Source organism: Pituophis catenifer, unplaced genomic scaffold, assembly GCF_029215685.1.
Source record: "Pituophis catenifer annectens isolate HBS135680 unplaced genomic scaffold, rPitCat1.0.hap2 SCAF_3, whole genome shotgun sequence".
Taxonomy (NCBI): domain Eukaryota; kingdom Metazoa; phylum Chordata; class Lepidosauria; order Squamata; family Colubridae; genus Pituophis; species Pituophis catenifer.
In genome coordinates, this window is record NW_027256883.1 from 176,375,987 (window position 1) to 176,401,587 (window position 25,601).

Sequence of the window (25,601 nt, forward strand, 5' to 3'; positions counted from 1 at the left end):
TGATAACATTAATTTAAGTTAGATATAGCTTGAGAGCTTTCAATTATGCTGTTTTGATGACATTGGATGAAGGGCCTTCTAATTCTTCCATTACTTACCTCTGGGCAAAGTGTGAATTTTTTCTGAAACTAAGTAATTTGACCCATCAAATAAGATTTAGGGCTTCTTAATGGCTACGTTGACACAATCCACTTAATGTGGTTACCGCATTAGCTCATGTTCTTTATTTGCACTAAATTGAACTATAAATTAAGAATAGGTTATGCTCATATATACACTAAGGCAGAAAAATAGCTAAAAATAGTCAAGATTAACCAACCATGGCATCTTTGTCTGACCTGATTAACACGTATGAATATTGCTATTGAAGTAATTCTTCCCAATGATTATTACAACAGTGATTAGATGGAGGAAGGTGCCTGGTACCCTCCAAATGTTTTTGATTACAGGGTCAGTCAGCGCTTATGAGATGTAATGCAAAATATTTGAAGGGCATCTGGATTAGAGCATTGGACCTGACCTGAATTCAAATAATGATCTGCTGTAAAATTAACCACGTGTAAAATCCTGTGAGGCTGGTAAACTCAGGAAAAAAATTGATGTCTGGAAAACTCTTTATTAGTAGTAGGTAGTGTAACAGAATCTTAAAAATCTACCATAGCAATTTCCCATTACTATTTATACCTAGCATAATTAAGGCAAAATTACTCTGAATCTCTTTCTTCCATTACTTCCCTCCTCTGGATTCAAGATTCTCTTCTGTAATGGCTTTGTTTCCTTCTGTCTGTTTCCCTAAACTGTAAGGCATTTCATCAGACCTAGGGTTATTTTCAACCTCCCTTCCTTCCATCAAAGGAAAGTTATAAACATAAGATATAAATAATATATTGGAAAAGGTTCTACCAGCAGCTAATTTAACCCTTAATTCTTTTAAGGGCAATACATAATGCAACTGTATTATTATTCCATTTCAAATGCAATGGGAAGTAAGCATGGCTTTAAAACCTGGCGTGCTCTAACTCAAATCAGTCCTGGAAGAAAAGCTTCATGGGGACTAAATCTGTGTTGGATGCAGCTGTCTTGGCTTTGTTTCTGTTTCAGAAATTAAGATTGGCAGCGCCTAAAAGTACTTCAAAATCATAGATGTTTGGCATGATTCGTATGGCATTAGTTTACGTTAGTTTAGTCTTTTTTGGGAAAAGCTTTTCTGTGTTTTTTTTCCTGTAGCAGTTTAATGAAACTACTGTTCTAAAATGACAGATTTTAACAATCTGATTCAACCATTGTTCCATTTTCCTAATTTTTTTTTTACCAGCTTTGAGAATCTGTGGGATACCCAGGAGATCACCTCTCTATCAGCTGTCCCAGTGATGCTTAGGCTTAGCTGCAGTGTACAGGAACAGGTCCTATGGTGCTTGAAGAGGAAAAGCGATGATAGCTTTTTCCTAGTCTGGCTTCACTTTACTGTTCCCTGGTACTCAGACCATTAATTACTGCTGCCAGTATGGAGAGCAATATAGGGTTATCTTTAAAATGTAATGAGCACTTCCTGAGATTTGGCATTTACCTGCTGCTTCCGCCCAGGAGTCTCCCCTCTATAGTTCATACCAAGTATCTTAAAGAAACACTCATGATGTTTTTTATTCATAGTGCAATAAATAAAATACATGTCCACATTTAATATGGGTAAAACCCCCGAATTAGCTTGCCTTTTTTTCTGTCAGTGAGATGCATCTTCAGATGAGGCTGGAATCTGTTGCTCCAATATTTCAGGTATTTTCCTAGAAAATATTTATTGGCATTGGGAAGTTTTTGAAATGAATTTCATATAGTGATTCAGTTGTTTGGACTGTGATTCGATTGTTTGCATCTCTACAACATAATGTTATCTAACAATTGTTTGTAGAGGGAAGAAGAGATTTATAGAATAAGAGACATATGAGGTATTTTGTGCTGAGTAGTTTAGTCATCAACTAAATACATCTCTCAGATTTATTTCGGTGACATATTTCAAATATTTTTCTTTACCTTCTTTATGCAGAGATTTTTAATTCATTGAAAGAAGCATTTTATTTGAATTTTTATATTCAAATTTATATTTACATTCAAATTAAAGCTATTTGATCCAAAGATTTACTATGTCAAGCAAGCCTAAACATAATCAGTGTCTACATCTAGATTATGGGAATTGTTTCTATACCTTTGAGTTCTATGGAATAAAAATCAAGATAAAAATGTAGTCAGTCAGTCAATCAATCAATCAATCTTATATATGTTTAAATGGACAAAGACAACATTTAGAACCATTTATTTCTTAGTTCTCTAGTTTACTTGGTTGCATCAGTGTATATATAGATCTGTATTCATCATACTATTCCATTTTGGGGTAAGAGTGTTATACAAAATGCAGAAATGATCTAAGAAATAAGAAGTAAAAAAATGATTAAGATAAGAAAAGGAAACCCAACTAAATCTAGTTTAAATCAGTGCTTCTACTATTCTACTATTATTGCAAACATCCTTCACTCCTTTACACCAATATATTACTTAATACATTGCCTGTTTTTTAAAAGTGCTTTCCTCTTTCTCCATTGAGAGTGGAGACAGCAGCCAGCGTGGGTAGTGCCCATCCAATCAGCTTGAAGGACTGAGCCTGTCAATTATTTCCAGTCCCGCCCTTGTTGCCGGGCAGGCCAGCTTTTGGCTCAGTCCTTCAGCGCTGGCTGGTGTGTGGGACTTCTCTCTAGCTATTTTTCTGTATTTTGCCTTATTCGTGTTGGATTTCTGGTTTTCTCGACTTGGATTGTTTGACCGTGACCTGTTTATTCGATTTGGACTTTGACTGATTATTCTGGCTGATTTTTGGACCGTTTGGACTTCGAATTTGTGAGTTGCCTGGATCTCTGTTTAATCTAGCCTTCCCGGACTTAGCCAAGGGAGTGGCCTCTCCCTGCCCCCTATTCCCCTAGGGGACTGCCTTTCTTGTCTGAACTCCTTGGGGTATTTTCCCCTTTTTTCGCTCCTCTCGTCCTCATCGTTCTAGCCCGTTCCACCTCCCTTTGCTTATCGGCAGCTTCGGCGCGCTCGCTGGATCAGCGGTGGCCATTTTGGATTGCAATTTCCCACCGTTGAGGGCCTTTCCTTTATCCGAGACCTGCGCTCCACTTAGAGACTGAACTTTGTTGTCTGAGGCTTCTTTCCGCACGGAGATCACCGCAAACTAGTAAAACGGACTGAGGAGCGTTGCGAGCATGGCAATTTTGCCTGAGTCACCTCGCCCCACATTTTCGACGCTGCGGCCCGAAGATTGAGCTGCGGAGCTTCGCGCCCCCTTTTTCTGTGCGGCAGCGGCCATTAACGTTTCGGGCCAATTGATTGAGCTGAGGAGCTTCGCGCCCCCCCCTTTTCTGCGCTGCAGCAGCTATTTAACATCTTGGGCAATTGATTGAGCTGAGGAGCTTCGCGCCCCCCTTTCTGCGCTGCAGCGGGTCGGATCTAAAAGCGTGCCTTATAAATTTCGGCTTGTGGAGCTTTACGCCCCCCCCTCCTTGCGGCAGCAGCCATTTTCTCTTGCGTTGAACATTGCTGGCGGCTAGTGGAGCTTCACGCCCCCCACTCCTTACTCTACAACGGTCACAGGACTGTGGCCTTACTCTATTGGTTTGACTGCTTTATTTCCTCCTCTTCAGCAACGCTCCAGCAATCTCCTCGGGCCTTACCCTGCCACGTCTACCAGTTTGTGGAGTTGTTACACTCCCGTCCTAGTCTACCTGACTCCTTTCTGGTGTCCTTTAAGTGACAGTTTATTTGCTGCTGCCTTCTGTGGAGTTCCTTTCGCTCCCTTCTGCCATCTCAAGGTCCAATTATTGAAGCTGAGACTGGTGCGTGGGGTTTTTTACATTAAGCCCTTTGTCTGCCATGCCTAAGGCCCTTTCCAAGTCTAAGCACGGCCAGAATGCCAGTGCAGGCGAAGTTGGCCAATCAGACTCCATGCCTGTTACCCAGCAATCTGCTATGGAGGACTCCAGGCCTCCATCCAAGACTTCTCACCTCTCACGTTCTCATCATAAGTCTACCAAACGTGACTTGTCCTCTTCTTCTTCTTCTAAAGCGGAGAAATGTAGAGACAAAGTTTTAACCAAATTGTGTGACAAGGCATGCGCCCAGTTACCTCCTGCCGCTCCTCAGCCACCTCCTGCTCCGTCTAATTTGTCTCCAGCTGTCGTGCCTCGCTCTCCTACTCCGGACCAGATGTCTCTACAGGACTGCCCAGTCACTATTTCTGATGACAACTTGTGGGGCTCTGACTCAACTACTCAACGATCGGTTCCTGATCCAGCGATTGTACAGGCGACTCCTTCTACTGATCCTACACTTGTCTGTCCCTTGACTTCAGTCGTCCCTCTGTTTCCTCCAGATCAGCTTCAACAAATGATTGAGGCGGCGGTTCAAAGGTCCTTGGCTGCCCGGTCAGGTTCTTCCAGTCGACGTGGAACGGTGAGAGCGGTTTCTCCTATTTCATCGGGCCGCAGTGACCAAGACTGTTCTCATTCCGTTCGATCCGTCTCTCCTACCGGTTCTCATTACAGTCACCCTTCAGCTTTGACTGATGAAGAGTATCCTGATTCTGATCTGTCAGAGGATGAGGACCTTCCCCCGGATCAGCCTGCTTTCACAGGTCTTTTTCCGCAGGCCTTGTTCAAGTCATTGCTGTTCAAGGCTGTTAATACGGCCCGTTTATCCTCGCCAACTGCTGATCCGGCTCCTACTTCGTCTTCCTCTGGATCCTTGGACCCAATGTTCGCGGAACCCGCTAGACCTATAACATCCGTTCCTACGCCTCCTCTCTTTCTGGATGTACTGAAACGACAGTGGGAGTCTCCGGCCGCTGCTCCTCTTCCCTCGTCAAACGACAAACGAAACTTTCAAGTTTCTTCGGATCTTGAGGCTCTTCTTTAAATTCCTTAGATTGACGCCCCCGTTGCAGCTCTTCTTCCTAACTCTAATGTCCTGGGTGAGCCAGATGAAGGTCTCCGTCCTGATGAACGTCGATCTGATCAGGTGCTTCAAAATGCCTTTCAGAGCTCTGCCTGGGCGATTAAAGCAACCACTACACCATCCTTCTTCAACTGGACAACCTTGATTTTGTTGCGTCAATTACAAGAAAAGTTAGCCCCTGGTGATACCCGTATCAGGCAGGACTTGAATAAAATTGTGGCTGCCATACAATTTTCCACTGACTCTACCCTGAATGCTGCCAGGTTCTCTGCAAAGTCTTTGGCTTCGGCAGTCACGGCTTGTCGTCTGCTGTATCTTCGTCACTGGCAGGCGGATGCCAGGCACAAGTGGCGGTTGGCATCGGTTCCTTTCAAGGGCACGAAGCTGTTCGGGGACGCTTTAGACCCCTTCCTCACAGAAACCAGGGATAAAAAGAAAGTGTTGGCAGCTGTCTACCAGAGAGGAGCGCCTCGTTTCTCTCCTTACCCTCCTCGTTCCTTTTCACGAGGTGCGGATGGGGGGGCCCTCCTCATCTTCGTCCTTCCCCTTCTTTAGGAGAGATGGGTCCTTTAGTAGGCAGCGGGGTTCTTCCGACAGGTCATACAGGGGGCGTCCCTTTACTTCCAAGCGGCCCTTTCGAGGGGGAGGAGGTCATTTCACCCGCCGCCGTCGCTGATTGCATTCCGAACCCTCCCATTGGTGGTAGATTGGGCCTTTTTGCCACCGTCTGGGAGGAAACCACCTCGGACAAGTGGGTCCACGCCACCTTGAAATCTGGGTTGGCCATTGAATTTATTGCCCCCCACACACACCTTTGTCTGCTGTCCGATTTCTCGTAATCCTGAAAGGAGGTCCCTTATGGACTCATCGGTTCAGCATCTCCTGTCTATCAAGGCTATTCAACCTGTGCCTCCGGGTCAGGAAGGTTTGGGATTTTAGTCAAGGGTGTTTCTAGTCCCTAAGTCATCGGGGGGGGGGGCGTCCTATTCTGGACCTCAATCGTTTGAACAGGTACGTCGTGTATCGAAAATTTAAAATGCAATCATTAAAGACCATTCTTGATGGTGTTCGGAGGGACGATCTCCTCTCTTCCATTGACCTGACTGAGGCCTACCTTCATATCCCTATCCTTCCTTCCCATAGACGTTTTCTGAGGTTTTGTTATGGCGGAGCACATTACCAGTATAGGGCTCTCCCATTTGGCCTTTCTTCTGCCCCCCGCACCTTTACGAAGGTGCTGGCTGCTTTGGCGGCCTGGCTCCGTCTTCGTTCAGTCCGACTCTTGTGTTACTTAGATGATATTCTGCTTTTGTCCCCTTCTGTACAGCAGGCTGCCCTAGATATCCGTCTGACGGTTGAGTCGTTAGCAGCTCACAGCTTTTCCGTTAATTTGGAAAAGAGCCATCTCTCTCCTTCCACTAGACTAGTACATTTGGGTGCCCTGATCGACTCTCTTCAGGGCAAAGTTTTTCTTTCCCCTGATAGGCAGAATAGCCTGAGGCAGTTAGTCTCCCAGGTTGAAGGGAGTCGGGTAGTTTCTCCGTATATCTTGTCTCAACTATTAGGCAAGATGATATCTGCGATAGCCATAGTTCCCTGGGCCCAGCTTCACGCCAGGGAACTCCAATGGTTTCTCTTGCCTTTGCAGAAGGCGGGCAGAGGCACTTCATCGAGATCGATCCCGCTTCCTCCTGCGGTACGCAGATCCCTCCGGTGGTGGCGTTCCCCTGCTCTCGCTGCGGGTTGCTTCTTCCTCGAGCCCTCGAGGGTGGTGGTGACAACAGATGCCAGCCTCCTGGGCTGGGGAGCCCATTGCCAAGGTCAACTGGTTCAAGGGACCTGGACGCCCTCGGAAGCTCGTCGTCCCATCAATTGGCTGGAACTGAAGGCTGTCTTCCTTGCCCTGAAGTCATTCCGCCACCTGGTCTCTGGAGCTCACGTCCTTGTCCTCACAGACAACGTCGCCGCAAAGGCACATCTGAACAAGCTGGGGGGCACCAGATCGAAGTCTCTTCTGGCCGTGGCAGTCACGTTGGGACTCTGGTCAGAGCGCCATCTGTGTTCCCTTCGGGCGGAACACATCTCTGGGGTGCAGAACGTTCAAGCGGACTGGTTGAGTCGCCGGCGGATAGACAATGCGGAATGGCGTCTCCACCCGCGCATCTTCCAGGACCTGTCTCTTCGCTTCAGCCGTCCAGTGATCGACCTGTTCGCGACTCACGAGAACTCCCAACTTCCGCTGTTTCTCTCTCGATATCCGCACCCTCGAGCAGCCGACGTCGACGCTCTTCGGGCTCCATGGCCTTCGGGCCTTCTGTACGCCTTTCCCCCGATGGCTCTTCTTCCCAGGGTCATCCGCAAAATTCTATCCGAGCGAGTGGAAGTGATTCTTGTGGCACCTCCTTGGCCTCGGAGGCCCTGGTTTGCAGACCTCATGTCCCTATAGGTGACCCCATCGTGGCGCATACCCCTCTCGGACAATATTCTCTCGCAAGGTGCCCTGACGCACCCAAACCCGGCCTGGCTCAATCTGACCGCCTGGAGATTGAGCGGGGCTCATTGAGGGAGGTACACGTTCTGGCGGACATTGTCCATACCTTACTATCCTCCAGACATCCTTCTACGGAATGCATTTACTCTGCCACCTGGCAGATTTTCTGCAACTGGTGTAGCCAAGTTGACGTGATGCCTCTACGTCCATCTATTATACATATTCTGATGTTTTTGCAAAAGGGCCTCGCCCAAGGTCTCTCTCTTAACACTCTCTGCCGACAAATTGCAGCCTTATCTTCGGTGCTTACCTGTGGTTCCTTGTCGTCCCTAGCTCAGCACCCCTTGATCCGCCGGTTTCTCCGGGGAGCTAAGAACTTGTGTCCTCCTGTGCTGCACCGCTACCCTATCTGGGATCTTCCACTGGTCTTGCAGTCACTTACGGGCCCGCCATACGAACCATTCTGGACCACCAGTCTCAGACTTCTCACCTGCAAGGTTGCCTTCTTGGTAGCCATTACTTCGGCTCGCCGTATATCTGAGCTCGCCGCCTTGTCTACTCGTCCGGACCTTTGTGTTTTCCACGCAGACCATGTGGTACTCTGTTTGGACCCGACTTTTGTACCGAAGGTCAACTCTGTATTTCACCGTGCGCAAGAACTTATCCTGCCTAATTTCTGTCCCCGGCCTACTCATCCTTGGGAACGTCGTTGGCACGCCCTTGATGTCCGGCGGGCACTGCGGATCTACCTGAAGAGGACGGCTCCTTTCCGCCGTTCGGAGTCACTTTTTGTCTCCTTCTTACCTACCTCCCAAGGCAGTAAAGTCTCGTCTTCGACCATCGGTCGTTGGATTCGTCAGACTATTGCTGCGGCCTATGATTTTAGATCCCTTCTGCGTCCGTCATGATTGACAGCACACTCCACCCGCAACGCAGCTACGATGGCCGCATGGGCTACTCAGGCTCCTTTGCTGGAAATTTGTAGGGCAGCTACGTGGACTTCGCCTAGTCCTTCCATTCGACACTACAAACTCGACCAGTTTGCATTGGCCGAGGCCCCGTTTGGATGCCGGGTTCTACAAAGGGTTGTTGCCGGAGAGGATGATACGGTCCAGCAGGATCCCCCCCTGACTTCGGGACAGTGAACTTGGGTATGTCCCATGCTGGCTGCTGTCTCCACTCTCAATGGAGAAGGAGCGTTGGTCCTACCTGATACGTTCGTTCTCGTTGAGTGGAGACAGCAGCCAGACCCTTCCCTTTCTTCGAGCTGGACCTGGCTTGTTGTTGTTCTGTCTGGTCTGTTTTTTTTTTTTGGATTCTCTCCTTTTCCCACGCACCGAGTCTGTCTTCTAGTCTTCGCCAAAAGCTGGCCTGCCCAGCAACAAGGGCGGGACTGGGAATAATTGACAGGCTCAGTCCTTCAAGCTGATTGGATGGGCACTACCCACGCTGGCTGCTGTCTCCACTCAACGAGAAGGAACGTATCAGGTAGGACCAACGCTCCTTCTTTTTGAAAATCTAACCATCTCTATCCAATCATAACTTTCTCAGCCTTCCTTTTCCTCTCAACCTATTCATTTTTAATGTATGTGTATATATGGGTTATGTGTGTGTATAATTTGTAACTTTTATATAATAGATTCTCATCTCACTCTCAATTTTTTTTTACAATTTTATTCTCATTCGTTCTCTCTATATGACCAAATCACATGAGTATGCTTCTTGGATTCTTGCTGCTCACTTTTCTGTTCATTCCACATTATATTTAATCCCTCACTTGTTGTTTTCAAACACACACTTCTTAAATTACCCAATCTCCTATGCACTGCTTGGAGTGTCCAAGCCTGGGTTCTTGTCAGTCAGATATGATGTCACTGGGTTGGAATTTTTTGGGCCACGCCCTCCATCTTCCGGCCGAGCCTTCAGTTTTTCCAACTCAGTCAGAGGAAAGTCTTGTTAGAGTTAGCTCTTAAATTTATTTAAATTTAAAGGTATTTTTCTTAGTTAATTTGGCCAATTTCTTTAATTCTTAAAAAAAACAAAAAAAAAAAAACAAAAAAACAACCGAGCCTTTTGAATTCAGCTTGGGTGAGTGAGTGAGTATGAGTCAGCAGCTGAGCGCTCTGCAGAGGAGGCTAATAGATCGCTCCCAGCCGGCCGTTTTCTCTAAGTGCAGCCAGGATCACAGGAAAGGCTTGGGGAAGCCTTTTAAAGCATCGGGGGAGTCCGAGGCTTCAGATTTCGTCGCGGATTGCTGCAGGAGAGAGAGCGTGCTGACCGCATGGCCAATAGTCACCATTTCGCTGGCGGTGGCCATTTTGTTTGGGCTTAAAGGCACAGCAAACTATTGTGGAAGGCAGCTGGGCGAAAACTGAGAGGATTGCAGCTTTGGAGAGCCGGATCTGCTTCTGCTCACGCAAGTAAACGTGTTCCAGTATTTTTTTCTACAATTGTGGCCTTGGCAACAATTTACTTGGGCTGCCCTTTCTTGCTGCTGCTGCTGCCTGATTATTGTAAAAAAAACCGTGTTGCCGGTTTAGCAATTCATTATAAGCTCTGAACTGCGCAGTGAGTAATCCTTTTACATTTGCCTTACTTTGATTGTTATATTGTGTCCATTATGGCCAATAGTAGTGATTCTGAGGAAACTTATGCTCCTCAACCTCAGCCTGAAGGCTCTAGAAGATTGAGATCCAGCAAGCTTTCTGCTAACACCCAGGCTAATCAATCTTAATCATCTGCAGCTGCTGATAAAGATGCCTTGAGAAGACAAAAAGCTTTAGAAAAACATTTTGCAAAAGCTCAACTGCAGGCTGTTTTTGCTGCTTCTAAATCCCCTGTGGGGTCAGGGGATCAAAGTTGGGGTCCCCATATTTTTCCCACTGTTATTATAAATCAAGGGCCTCAAGAGGAGCAACCTAACTGGTCTCCCACTATTGTTCAGGAATAACAGGAGTTTCACGCTGTTCCTTTTCAGGAAGGTCATGTCTTGCCTACTCCTGTGCCTTCCCAGGCCCCAGATGTTCAGGGCCCTGCTCCCTCAGCTACTTTTATGCCCACAGCAGCAGGGGCCCACAGGAGCCTGCACAGCAGGTTTTGTCCTCAGACTTAACGTTTTGCCATTTGCAGACCATTACTCAGGGCATTGATGAGGCATTAGCCCAGAGGGGTTTTCCAGCTCCTGCTCACCCAAGGCCTTCCAGGGCAGACCCTGTGACTCAGCCAGCTAGACATAGGGATTACAGGGAGGAATCCTATCAGGATACTCAATCTATTCACAGTGAAGATTCCCTGGTAGGTGAGGAGGAATTAGGTGAATTTGAGATGTCTGGGGATGAAGGCCTTTCTCAGGATAAGCCTACTTATTCTGGTTTATTCAAATCTCACCTTTTCAGAACATTATTAATGAAGGCTAAGATGACTGCTAATATGGGCCAGGTGGATAAATCTACTTCTGCCCCTAGGGATTCTCAGGATTTGTGTGCCAGCCTGTTTTCAGAACAGGGCACTACTCAGGAGGTTATCCCATCTCCACAGTTCTTTGTGGATACAATTAAGAGGCAATGGGAACACCCTATTTCTGTTTCTCCTCCTAGTGGCATGGATAAGAAGTTGTTTTCTGTAGAGAAGGAACTTGAGGATCTTCTCCAGATTCCTACTATGGATTCCCCCTTGACTAATTTGGCTTCGGCCTCTATTCTTCCCTCTGATAACGCAGAAGGATTGAAGGCAGATTTGGCGGCGCGCAAAACTGATCAGGCTGCGGCTTGGGCGATTAGATCTGCTTCCTTCATGGCCAGAACTTCACTCCTCTGGTTCAAACAGCTTCAGACCAGGGTTTCCCCTGAGGATACCCTACTGCAACAAGACCTTAGTAAGTTGATTGCCGCTACTGAATACACAGCTGATGCTTCCATTACTGCGGCAAAATTCGCATCCAGGGCTTTAGCTTCCAATGTGGCGTCTAGACGCTTGTTATGGCTACGCCAATGGCAAGCAGATGTTAGGTCTAAGGGCCGGCTGGCAGCTGCACCTTTTAAAGGACAACAGCTGTTTGGTGATGTGTTAAATCCCATCCTAGTAGAAGGGAAGAACAAGAGGAAGGTGTTGCCACAGCTGAATAGGAGATATGATAGGAGACAGGCTCTTTACTATCGTGGGCAGTCCTTTTGGAGTGCGGAGGCGGGGTTCTCCACCTCCCAATCTCAGCGACCATATTTCCAGGGAGGAGATAGACCTCATGACAGATCAGGATTCCGAGATAGATCTCGGCAATCACAGTCCAGAGGCCACTACAGGGGTTCAGGGGGATGCCCCTATCATCGTTCCAAGTGACTCTTGGGCCCACATTCCCATTGGCGGCAGGTTGAAGGTGTTTGCCGACCAGTGGAGGAATTCCACCACGGACGCGTGGGCTTTACAAACTGTGACTCGGACTAACACTAGAATTTTGTTCCAGACCCCTTCATCGTTTCATTCAGTGTCCAGTTCCCAGGGATGCCACCAAGAGGGCCATGATGGAGACCGAAATTCAGCATTTGCTGGATATCGCTGCCATAGAATCAGTACCGATTGGTCAAAGGGATTTTGGATTCTACTCCATACTCTTTCTGGTGCCAAAGAGTTCGGGGGGCCAAAGGGCTATTTTGAACCTGAAAGACCTCAACGTTCACATTCAATACAAAAGGTTCAAGATGCATTCTCTGCATTCGATCCTGGGAGGCCTCAGACATGGGGATCTCTTAACATCAATAGACCTCAAGAAGGCTTACCTTCATGTGCCCATAAGGTTATCCCACAGGAAGTTTCTCAGGTTTGCCTTTGCGGGCCGTCATTGGCAATACCTTCCCTTCGGCCTATCATCAGCACCCCGCACCTTCACCAAATTACTAGACATGGTGGCAGCTCGTTTGCGGGCCCATCCAGTCCACCTGCAGTGTTACCTGGACGATGTGCTGATCCAGTCATCGTCTCCCAGTCAGGCACAGCGAGACCTTCATCTTACCATTCAGACCCTGCAGGATCCTGGCTTCTCAGTAAACTGGGAGAAAAGCCATCTGACTCCATCCACCAGACTGGTGCATTTGGGGGCGGTAATAGACACCCAGTTATCTCAGGTGTTTCTGTCGCAGGAACGCAAGGACAGCATCAGACAGTTGATAGGGCAGATTCAGGCGTCTGGCACTGTGCCCCTTCTTCTCCTGTCTCAACTATTGGGAAAGATGATATCTTGCCTTGCCATAGTTCCCTGGGCTCGGTTTCATACCAGAGCCTTACAATGGTTCCTACTTCCCAGTCAGAAGTCAGGGAGCAGCAATTCTCTAGGCAAGGTCAGGGATCCTCCACAGGTGCTTCGCTCCTTGGACTGGTGGCTGTCGGTAGCCTTGGAGAAAGGATGCCTGTTTCGGGACCCTCCCAGACTGGTCTTGATGTCGGACGCCAGTCTCTTTGGTTGGGGAGCGCATCTGGGAGCCTCCGTGATGCAAGGGCGTTGGTCTCAGGAAGATCTCCAGAACGACGACAACTGGCTGGAGCTGAAGGCAGCGCACCTGGCGTTTCAACACTTTCGGGCCGAGCTGTAGGATCAACATGTTCTACTTCTCACAGACAGTGTTACGGCCAAGGCGCATGTCAACCGACAGGGCAGCACCCATTCAAAAGTCCTCATGCGCGAGACGAGGCAGCTGTGTCTCTGGGCGGAACGGCATCTTCGGTCCTTGAAAGCAGAACACATCGCCGGGACGTCCAACTCCACGGCAGATTGGTTGAGCCGGACTACGATAGACCAGGCCGAATGGCATCTTCACCCGGACCTGTTTCATCTCATCACTGTTCATTTCGGGGACCCGATCCTGGACTTGTTTGCTACCCCTCAGAATGCTCATCTTCCGAGGTTTTTCACCAGATTTTGGACTCCAGCGGCCAAAGGGGTCAATGCCCTTCGCTGCCCGTGGCTGACCGGGTTGCTGTACGCATTTCCCCTGATTCCCCTGCTCCAGAAGGTGATCGGGAAGATTCTGGTGGAACAGGCGGAGGTGTTACTAGTGGCGCCGTACTGGCCGAGACGTCCATGGTTCGCAGACCTCATGTCCCTTTTGACGGAGCGCCCCTGGAGGTTGCCACCGCACTGGGTCTTCCTCAGTCAGGGCACTCTTCAACATCCAGACCCCCAATGGCTCCAGTTAACTGCCTGGCGATTGAGTGGGAAGCTCTCCAGAGGGAACACTACTCCTCCGAGGTAATTTCCACTATTTTAGCTTCTCGGAAGCAGTCAATGCTTCGCATCTACCAGGCCATCTGGGCGTTGTTTTGTCGCTGGTGCGCAAAGAATTCTTTTGTACCAACAGCTGCGACTGTCCCGCAGGTTCTCGCCTTTTTGCAGCACGGCTTGAAGAAGAAGCTGTTCACTAATACGCTGCGTATTTTGTGCCTTGGCAACTGTTTTACCAGGTGAGGGTCCTATTCCCCTTTCACACCATCCCAAGGTTCGCAGTTTCTTGAAAGGTGCTGCCAACTTGTTGCCGTCCGTGGTTCACCTTGGGACCTTTCTCTAGTTTTGCAGGCGCTCACCTCGCCTCCTTTTGAACCTTTAAGATCTTCCACTCTTCAGTTGTTCACATTTAAAGTGGCTATTACTTCTGCACGCAGAGTTTCCGAGTTGGCGGCGCTTTCGGTCTGTCAGGATTTGTGCATTTTTCATCTGGACCGGGTCATTTTAAGACTGGACCCTACGTTTGTTCCAAAAGTTAATTCTTGGTTCCATAGGGCACAGGAACTTATTTTACCAGATTTTTGCCCTAATCCTAGGAATCAGACTGAGAAGCGCTGGCATACCCTTGATGTGCGCAGAGCCTTGCAACGCTATGTCAAAAGGATGGCCTCGTTTTGACGGACGGAGGCCCTGTTTGTTTCGTTTCAGCCCAGGTCAATGGGGAAGAAGGTTTCACCATCTACAGTTGGTCGCTGGCTCAAGGCTTGCATCACATTGGCCTATGAACATCAAGCTTGTCCAGTGCCGTGTCGCATTACGGCACACTCTACTTGTAGTGCGGCCACTTCAGCTGCTTGGGCTACGCAAGCCTCCATCTTGGAGATCTGCAGAGCCGCTACTTGGACCTCTCCTTCGCCATTCGTGAGGCACTACAAGTTGGACCAGTTCGCATCAGCCGAAGCAGCGTTTGGGAGGCGTGTCTAACAGAGAGTTCTATCGGCCGAGGGGACCCTGGACCGATCTGCTTCCCTCCCTTCTTCGACTTAGCTTGGGTATATCCCAGGCTTGGACACTCCAAGCAGTGCACAGGAGATTGAACGTTGGGCTTACCTTGAACATTCCATCTAGGTGCACTGCTGGAGTGTCCAAATTCCACCCTGGCTTGTGCTGGTCCGGGGTCCAGGAGTGGTCGGTTTTGATCAGATGGCGTCTTCCATGGTTTTGTTTCCGTTGAAAAAACTGAAGGCTCGGCCGGAAGATGGAGGGCGTGGCCAAAGAAATTCCAACCCAGTGACATCATATCTGACTGACAAGAACCCAGGCTTGGACACTCCAGCAGTGCACCTAGATGGAACGTTCAAGGTAAGCCCAACGTTCATTCCCACTTCATTCAGTTTATATTTATATTTTCCTTGCTATTCCAGATTTATTGCCATATCGCAATATGAGTAGAAACCCACTTTTATATACAACATTTTTCTTCTTTCTACAAATATTCATTACTCACAATAGACCTTATACAACCTTTTCTACAGCATTTGCACATCTTAAAATGTATTCATCTATTTTTACCTCTTCTGTAAACCTTTTGTCAAAGTACAAACTTTCATTTACTTGGACTAGGGTTTTTTTTGCCATTTATTTATAACTGGTAATTGTTCATACCATTTTCTAATTAGAAACAACTATCTGAAGAAGAAATTAAAATTGAAAAGTGTTTCAATATTTCAGCAAGATAGAGAGCTGAAATATACCTTCAAATTGCCTATGAAGTACTTAGAAGAAAAAAAGATAAAGATTTTGCAATAGTCCCAAATAGACTTCAATATTTTTGAAAAATTATGGGGGAATCACAAATATGTAATGCGTACAAGGAGAGCTGGGAATAGTTCTAAATCAGCAAAAACTTTCTAGGAAAAGTGGGGAAAAAAATCTAATACAAGAATAGACAATTCTTTAGTGGGTATAGGAAACATTTCAAAGCTGCTATTTGTGTTACATAGTACTGACTAGAAGGACTGTAAATTTTTCCATTTAATTATATTTAGTGTGTTTTTTTAAAACAGTAGTTTAAAACACTTAACTTAACAGCACTTAAATTATAATTATCAAATTGCCCCAGTGGGGTTGGCCTATCTCACTCAGTCTGGCAGAAGGGGGACTCCTGTTGAGGTCCCCGTCAGTCAAAGAGTTTCAGCCGGTCAGGTCTAGAAGGAGAACCTTTTCTGCTGTGGCTTGCCCACCTTGCCACCTGAAGTGAGGTCTGCCCCCACTTTTTTAGCTTTCCAGAGGAGTGTTGCTTGTGTGGATGTGCTGGATGGCTTGGGGTCTTGATGGGGTACTCTGTATTGGAGATGGCTGGTAGACTAATAGCGAATATGTCTCTGTACTCTCCTTGCCTTTGTTTTTTTAGCTTGTATTTATTATTAATAATAATTTAATACTTTCATATTTATGATTTTAATTGTAAACTGTCCTGAGATTCTTTCTAGAGTAGATGGGTGGCATATAAAAAAAAATGTATAAGACTTAGTGTTTAACTTTGTATCATATAAAGATCGGATCAGCTTTTGTTCATTTGAAGGAGCTAAAGTTTTGCATACAATTATATCTTCATATCCCCAACTTACTTCTGATACCTCCACAAAATTCTTTATACGTGTATCCATAAATACATTAAGAACTAAGGACACATCCTTGTCTGATTCCCTGATCAATATTGACTCATATACTAAGCATTCAATATATTTTCCCATATTAGCACTTTTCATTTTATATTCTTTGTATATTTAGCACCCAACTGTCAATTCCATATTTGTAGAAAATGTTCCATAATTCAAGTCTATTTATCCTACAATAAGTTTTCTTCCACATATATTTGTCACTGACTGACTGTAGATTAAAAATCTTGTTTTATCATTCCCTGTTCAGCATAAAGCCATACTGCACTTCTCAAAATTTGTTCATTGTACCTCTTATACCCTATTAACCTGACTTCTTCCAGGCATTTCTGCAATTACATTATCTATATCTGGAGGCTTATCATTTTTTAACTTTTATCACATTTATGACATAGAACCAAGATGCAGTTATACTTAAAGTAAAATAATTGATTTCAGAAATCTACCCTAAATAAGATTAATAAGTAATAATTTGTTAATAAAAACCAACCAAAACCACATAAAGCTTAAATGTGAGTACAGCAGCAAAATAATGAGACAAATTAGTATTTTATTGTAAATATATGTTTCGTGTGAAATAAAAGAGAAATATGAATCTGAGTGAACTGGATTTTGCTATGGAACTTTATATAAGTCATTGAATTACTACTATACATGAATTTGCAAATCCACATTTGGAAAATTGTGGATTTTCCAATGTAAGTTTCCGTTGTAAATACTGTTGTCATTATCTCTTTCAAGAACAAATTCAAAATAATTTTTGTCTGCTTGGTTATCTGTATTATAAATAGCATAATGTTATGAATGTTTAATTCATTTCAAATAGCTCCAAGTGTTGCATGCATCCATTTATACATCAGTCATTTCAGAATTATTTCTAGTGCTGGTTTGTTTATATCTACTCTCTTCTTAGAGACATATCACTGATATGCAAAAACTTCAAGGAATTGTACAAATTCTGATGATATATTAATTATTACTTGAAATTCTGAGCAAGGGTATTTAGCTTTATGCATGCTAGTTTTCCTGAGCAACAACTTAGCACAACCAGAGAAGTTATATAGACCAGGCATGATAGGGCATATGCAATAATAATATGCTGAAAACAGAATTCGGCTGAAACCAATTTTCTTCGATTATTTTAATTGAAGGCTGTATTCTGAAATCTAGATGTGGTGATGTGATATGTAATAGTGCTGACTGCCATTACATTTGCATTTTACAGGAGACAATATTTGCTTGCATTATTCCTTTGTTTCATATCCAGCTTAAAACTAAGATTAATGATAAATGTCTTCTTCAAATTTCCTTTATAAGGCATCACAAATTACAAGAGTACATACTTTAAGCTGTCTATTTAGACAGATGTCTCTGATTGTACCAAGTTAGTTACTCATGAGCCCATTCAATTGGACCAAGGTCTTTTGATTTTTTTTCAGCTTATGATGGTATATTTGTGGAATTGATTTTAGCTGCTAGTTTTAAGAAACAAATATAACTTGCTAGAATTAGTCCAGAAGGCTCTACAGTATCCTTGTTTTGTGGTAAAAGCATCATAGGAAGAAGCACCATGCCAATTCTTATGATGTAGTAACAATGAGTATAGAATATTTTTCTTAAGCATTCTCTTAAGATCATTCACAAAGCAAAAGAATCAGAGAGTTTTATGGTTATATTTCAAGAACATCAACCAGATTACTTTCATGAATTTGTGTATGCCAGTAAAATAATCTGTGCACAACAATATTGAAGGATTAGACCTTCAATATTGAAAGGTGACCTTTCTGTAATCTAATAATATTTTTATTACATATATATGTATCAATCGGTAATATATCCCCTATATTTTTTGTATATTTCTAATTTTTAACCAATTATACCAACTATTCCATATTTTATAATAGTCTGATTCTTCTTTTTCTTGTAGTTCTTTGGTTAACCTATCCATTTCAGCGCATTCTAAAATTTTCCCTATTACTTCTGTTTCACTTGGTATTTTTTCTTGTTTCCAATTTCTTGCGTAGATTATTCTTGCAGCAGTTAATATGTGAATTGTAAGATATTTAATATCCTTAGGGTATGATTTGTTAAATATTCCTAATAAAAATGTTTCTGGTTCTTTTTCAATCTGTGTTTTTGTTATTTGTTCCAACCATTTTTTGATGTTAGACCAAAGGAATATATTATAAGTAGAATTGTAGAACGTCACTCTGAAAAAATGCTTAAGAAGAAATTATATTCTTTTTGTGTATATGTTGTATAAATGTTCGTTGTGTATATGTTACGTATGTCTTTTTTAATATTTATATTCAATAAAAACTATTTTAACATAAAAATATTGAAAGGTGACTTGAAGCAATTACATTCTCTCAGCCTAACACACCTCAAAGGATTGTTATCAGGATAGAATGGAAAACCTCATATAAACCCTTTTAAATACATGAATGCAATATGGAATAGAAATCTAATAAACATATAGAATAAGTTTACCAGCATAAGAAACATTGCCTTAAAATTAAGATTCCTTTTAGACTCAAAATTTTGTCAGAACAACCCTGCTGAAGTGCGGTGGCTCAATGCTTAATGACATTGGAGATAGTCTCAGCTCCAGCTGTTTGAGCCCTAGCACTGTCTGGCAGGGTGAGCTCCTGTCACTTGCCTCAGCTTTTGTCCACCTAACAGTTCTAAAGCATGTTCTATGCAAGTAGATAGATAGGTACCACTTCATTGGAAAGACAAGCTGGTGCTCTGTGCAGGGAGTCAGATTCCTGAGGCTCTGAACCTTAGTGGTTGCAGTGCCTGTTTTCGAGGCAGCTGCCAGAAGAGAAGGGGCCTTGGGTAATGTTGCCAGAAGAGCTACTTGTCTTTCTCTCTGGTGTGAACCCAGCTTGCCCTCTGGTGGCACACTTTGGGAAGCACACAAGTGTATCATAAAACAGAACTGGTACTTTGGCAAGCCAAACTACTACTTTGCAGTAGCATTATGATCTCCTGGCTACTGGAACAACAACAACAACAACCTTGCTGAACCAAACTAAAGCATGGGTCCTCAAACTGTTCAGTTCATTGACCCCTTTATGAAATTTCAAATTGTTCATCAACAAACATTTAGTATATGAAAATAATTTAATAAGTATTACTGTAATTAACAGTACTTTGAATAATGAATGCCTTCAAGTAGTTGAAATCTACAGGAATCTCCTACCAATCTACAGGAAATAACTTTGAGAGCTACATTTCAATATAACTGCTTTTTTATTTATCTTCAATCTCCTTTCCTTTGGTAAATCTTGGGATAATTTTATTTAAGATCACTTCGAGGCAGATAAATTTTAGGATAATCTAACATAAGTAATGCTCTATGAAAAAAAATGTAAGTTTTGGAGGACTTCTTGAGATCCAAAGCCTTTGTCTCTTCCCCTCTCTCATTACCTTTATGTAAGAACTCAATATGTCTCTCATTCAAAAATATACTGATCTGAGTAAAATGGTAATAAATATCTAGGAAGTATGTGATGCATGATAAGTCACAGTGGTTTTCAGTGTTCCTTACATGACCTCTGCAAATTGCCCACATCATCACTTAGTTTTCCTTGAATCATTTATTAACCTAGGGCAGTGATAGCTAATCATTTCAGGACCGAGTGCCCAAAGCGTGCATGCACGCGAATGTGTGTGCCCAAATCCCCCTAATGCAGTGGTTCTCAACCTGTGGGTCGGGACCCCTTTGGGGGTCGAACGACCCTTTCACAGGGGTCGCCTAAGACCATCCGAAAACACATATTTTCAATGATTTTAGGAATAATTTTATGGTTGGGGGTCACCACAACATGAGGAACTTTATTAAAGGGTCGTGGCATTAGGAAGGTTGAGATCCACTGCCCTAATGCAATGCGTTTGCCATCACGGACCTAGGGTTCTTTAGGACAGAGCTGCATGTGCTAATAATCTTCCATTGGTGAGAGTGCCTAGGGGTGCTGACCAGGGTCCTGTTCAAAATTTACAGGCTAAATAAGATTCCTGCAGTTCATCTTTGTTTTGTTGAAGGTCTGTGTCAACAAGATTTCATTTCATTTGTCTGCCTGTGTAACGGAGTATAATTGATACTGATAGTTGCTGTGTGGCTCTTTAAACTGATAGTTTAAAGCAGACTTTGTGTAATCAAGATATCATCTGTATGCTGGGTCCTTTCTTTCCCAGAGGACCAATTAACCTGCATTAGCTAGTACATCTTTTGCCTTTTTATTTATTTAGTCATTAATTTTGCTTTTTATCAGAACAAAATTGTTAATATTTTATATCCCCTCTCTTTTTTGCTAAAAGCTATTGAGGCAATATACAGTGTTTAAAAATTCAAAAACTCAGGTATAAAAACATGAAAGAAACATTTAAACAATAAAACTCAGTAACAATAATTTACTTTTAGGCTAAAAGTAACCTTTATTATTCAACCAAGCTATAGAAGAGCTGGAAATAGTGACTTGATTCAACAGTCAGATAAAATTGGGTAATGAGATGTATCTTTTAAATCTATTTGCAGATGATATAGTTCTGATTTTCTCAAATACTTCCCATTCAGATAACTATATTAAGAAAGAGTTAGAGGAATTTGTGGAAGTGTCAGCATTATCAATTAATTTTCACAAATCGGATCTGATGTGTTTTCATATGCCCTCCAAAACATAATAGGAAATCTCTACAGATTTGTGGATTCCAATAGAACACAAATCTTTAAAATATATAGGTATGATTATTACTGAAATATTAATAGAGTTTTTACTAATAATAATATACAAATTTGGAAGAAATTGAACAAGAAGATAAAAAAATTGGGTTTCAAAATATTTCAGTATTTTGGGGTGAATTGCAGTGGAAAAATGATAATCCTTGCACAGCTCAATATATTGTTTCAATACCTTCCATGAAAATTCCAGCACAGGCTTTAAGACATTGACAAAAAATGAAAGCTTTTTTACTTTCATTAAAAAAGAAAAGAAAAGAAAGAAAGAAAAGATTCACCTCAGCTTCAATGCTAGAACTGCAGCAGATGATTATACATTGCTGGCACTCCAATTAGATTGAGGCATATATATCAAAAATAGGGTTCAGCTCCACTTTTGCATAGATGTCTCCAGTTCACCATGCCTTCCCCATAATTCTTAACAGGTGAGACCAGAGAGGAGAAGGTCTAGCTTGCAGGTGATAGAGCTCAGATCTCTGCCATTTCCTCAGGAGCAAGAGGCTCAAATTCTTCCCAGATGATAACATAAGATGTTGCCCAACCACCTCATCAATTCTGTACAGACATCTTCTTTTTCTTCATAACTTTATTAAATTTTGAAACCAATTCCAAGCGGATCTGGGTGATTTTTATCCATGAGTTGCTCTACTAACATTTTACAGCAGCCCTCCAAATGATTTTTGATACACCTTTCTCTAAAATGGTCCAGGTTTTTTAAAGAAGGTCACCAGATGGCACTCCACAGGCGCTATAGTATTAATGCATTTTTAACAGAGATCTAAGTGCTTCAGTGCATATATGCTTGTCTGTTGTGGTTTCAGCAGGTATTTTTGAAGTGAACAATCAGAAGTGACATTGGGTAATGTAGGCTAAATAAAAGAAGGAAAAAGATCTTAAAACTCTGACAGTCTTTCCCAGTGTGGTGCACTTCAGGTTCCTTGGATTTCAGTTACCATAATTCAGCACAGTGGGAGTTGAAGGTTTATATATTTTAAGACACTTCATTAGGGAAAGCAGTTACAATAGTGGCGTAGAGCATCGAAGTTCAAAACAGTAGGATTTTTACCACCTTATTAACATTGTCAGAGCAGCTGTCCCAAATTCAATTAAAATAGCAATAAAATGTTAAAACAACGTTAACTATATAATTCAGATAAACAGTCGTTACAATAGCAATAGAAACAGTAAAGTTGTACCAGCACTAATACAAGGGTAGAATAAAGTTGCTCATTAAGTACCTGGCTAAATAAATATACATAAATGAAATGTATGATGCCAAAAGTTCTCTCCTCCCATTCAAGCCTTAGGAAATCATCTCAGAGATTTTCAAAGCTACTGTGATAACCAGCTTGTTTCCCTGGATGGGCTTTTTGATGGGATAGTATAAGATTACAAATGCTAAATATCAATGCCTATGTTGTACATATATTCTTCATTTGTGGAACCTATCTCACCTTCATGAATTCAAGGATTCTCCAGATTTCAGCACTATGTCAGGGATATTAATTTTACATTTTCTTGTTCCACCTTCTAGCTTTCTTTTGTCCAAAATCACATTAACCTTTTTGTATTATCAACCTAAAGTGATACAGATAGTCCTCAACTTATGACCCCACTTGGAATCAGAATGTCTGATGCGATATGGTCATTAAGTGGGTCATCGTGTGTTTTTGCTTGATTTTACGACTTTTTCGCTGTAATTATGAGGCAAATATGTCTTTTCGCATTGACTCTGCTTGTTAGAAGCCAGGTGAAAGGTCACAAATGGTGGTCATGTGGGACACTGCAACCCTTATAAAGGCATGCTGGTATCAAGTGTCCAGGTTGCGGTCACATGACTGCAAGGATGTTGCAATGATCATAAGTTTGAAGACCAGTCATAAATCAGACTGTAATATATATATACCAGACTGTATTTTATATATATATAATGTGTGTGTGTGTGTGAGAGAGAGCCCAGGACTAATGATTTTATATATATATATATATAAATAAATAAATAAATATATAGAATCATTAGTCCTGGGCTCACACATATATACACACACATACACATGCACACCCACCCACACCTCCCCCTCACAAATATGTTTTAAAATATTTCTTTTGCTAAAGAATTTCCTATTGCTAGAGGAATTCCTACTGTGAAGGAAATTCGAAGATGGGAAAGGAAAAATTGTGATGCCAAAATATTGGGCTCCCCAACTGTGCTTCATATCGGTATAATTCACTAAAAGACTTAGATCTTATTAGCTTCACAATGTTCCCCCTTAATTGTACAAAGATATTGTATGTTTTAACCATCATTATAACAAATTACCATGTCACCCTTGTTTAGTGTCTTCCTAAAATGCTGAGTCAGAGCCTGTAATTCATGGATTATTGGTTTATATTTGGGAGATAAATAATGATGCAAAAGATGCTTTTCAAAATAAATCTTTAATTTGTATCTTGATATAACTATATTCATCTCCTGTAAGTAGGAATTAATGAGAAAAAAGGAGTGTATAATAGTGTGTTGATCCACAAACCTAGCAGTCTTTCTCTTTTGTTGTCATTCTGTGCATCTAAAACAATTGCACTGGCATCCAGAAACCTTTCAGGCAGTTTCTTGTGGAGACGTAGAAGCTCCCTGAAACCAACAAGATAGATTAATAGGTTCATAACAAATATATTTGTTTTAAAGAAATAAATCATTAGAGAAACCCAGTTCAGGTTTTGATCAGAAAGAGCTGTGAGTTGGCTCTGTGTCCGGTTGGGAATCTATATCACTACAAGCAACATGCACTTGCTTTCTGTCTGAGTGTTAATAAATTCAAATTGGGCATTAAAATTTTATAGCTTCTGTAGTTCTTCAGACTCTGCTAAATCCCAGCAGGTAATATGCAAGGTTGTGAAGCTGTCATTTCCCCCATTCCTGGTAAATTGTGTTTGCATTGGACAGGATTGTTTCTCTGCTTGCTCTTTTCATTTCTTGGTCAATGAATCATTTCTTAGTTAAAGATCAAAATTTGAAAAACAGAAATAAAGGCTTGAGTGTGGTTTGTTTCGCAGTTGCCATAGGCTCTAGTGTTCTAGACAGCAGCTCTGTTTTGCCAATTTACAGATATTAAAATGTGGAAATAAAATTGGGAACTTTCCCCCCCCATTGCCTTTTTTAAATGTACCCAAATCATTTTAAAAGGATTTTGAAATAAAATTTTTTAAATACTCCAAACATCCCAGCCCAGACAGTTGTATATCCTGTATTCCCCAAACTGACTTCTGGATATTCTAGAATTGATGGATTTTTATGAATGGTATCAGATAGGACCAGAGCATTGTAATTCCTCTAGATATAGGACAAACTCAACTGAAAGAATGCTTTCTTTCTGCAAGTGAAATTACATTTATTTTAATAAGAGAAGGACTTACTCCTTCCTTTTTGTGAAATTCTTTTTCCTCTTAATCTAGAGGTTAATAATCCATTCTTGTCTTTCACAAGAACGGAGTAGCTATCATTTATTTATTTCTGTATATTTTATACAAGTTAATGTATATATTTCAATTCTCTACAAAGTTTTCTAAAAATGATGGCAAAACTTCAGGCTTTTTTCATCATACTACCGTATTTTTTGGAGTATAAGACACACCTTTTTTCACCCCAAAAGGGGGTGAAAATTTAGGTGCGTCTTATACACCAAATGTAGCCCCACCACCCACTGGCCCCCACCCTTTGGCCTCTGCCTCACAGCAGTTACCTCCTTGCAAGCAAACAGCAAGAAAAAACAGCTCCTTTCAGCTTCAGCACAGCCTAATTAGCACAAGTTGATTGGCTCGGCCTCCCGACTCCCAAATCTCAGTTGATTTGCTCTCAGCTGTTTTGCACAGGGCTCTGCTGCTTGCTGCAAAGAGGTAAATTGCTGGAGCAGATTTTTTTTCCTTGTGCTAATCAAGCTATGCTGAAAACGAAAATGAAAGAGGCAAAATTGCTCAAAGGCAGAGGCAGAGGGAGATTTCTTTTTCTTCTTTTCCTCACCAAAAAAGGTAGCTGCGTCTTATACTCCGAAAAATACGGTATATCAAAATGTCCTTATATTTTAATTTCACTAACTATTCTATTTCCCACTCACTCACTCACTCAGTCCTTTCTCTTGCCTACAATTGCACATAAATCTTAAGAGTGAGTGCAGCTAATCTTCATATATTGTGCCATAACTGTTGTTTTCAGGTTTTCACTTATTAGGAAAGGAAAGGAAAGGAAAGGATTCCAGCTGTTTTTCATTTACCATGGTTCTTTTTGTGTGTGTCATCTGACCTTTCTTGGTTATGTGGTTGAGAGTTCTTTTGATCTGGTTTTAGAGATAGCTAGTTCTCTAGCCACACCTATAAAACCTATATGACCTAACTTTCTAGTCAGTTTCTCCCTAGTATGTTTGGGAACAACTGAACTGATTTTTCTACCAATAGGTTATTCTGTGAACTCAGTTAACTTCATTG

The 25,601-nt window shown here is 42.6% G+C and overlaps 1 protein-coding gene across 1 annotated transcript in view; it reads left to right on the forward strand.

Moving 5' to 3' along the window:
* Window positions 1-25,601, forward strand: part of TAFA3 (TAFA chemokine like family member 3) — a 107,635-nt gene that overhangs the window by 23,559 nt on the left and 58,475 nt on the right. The window lies entirely within an intron of this gene.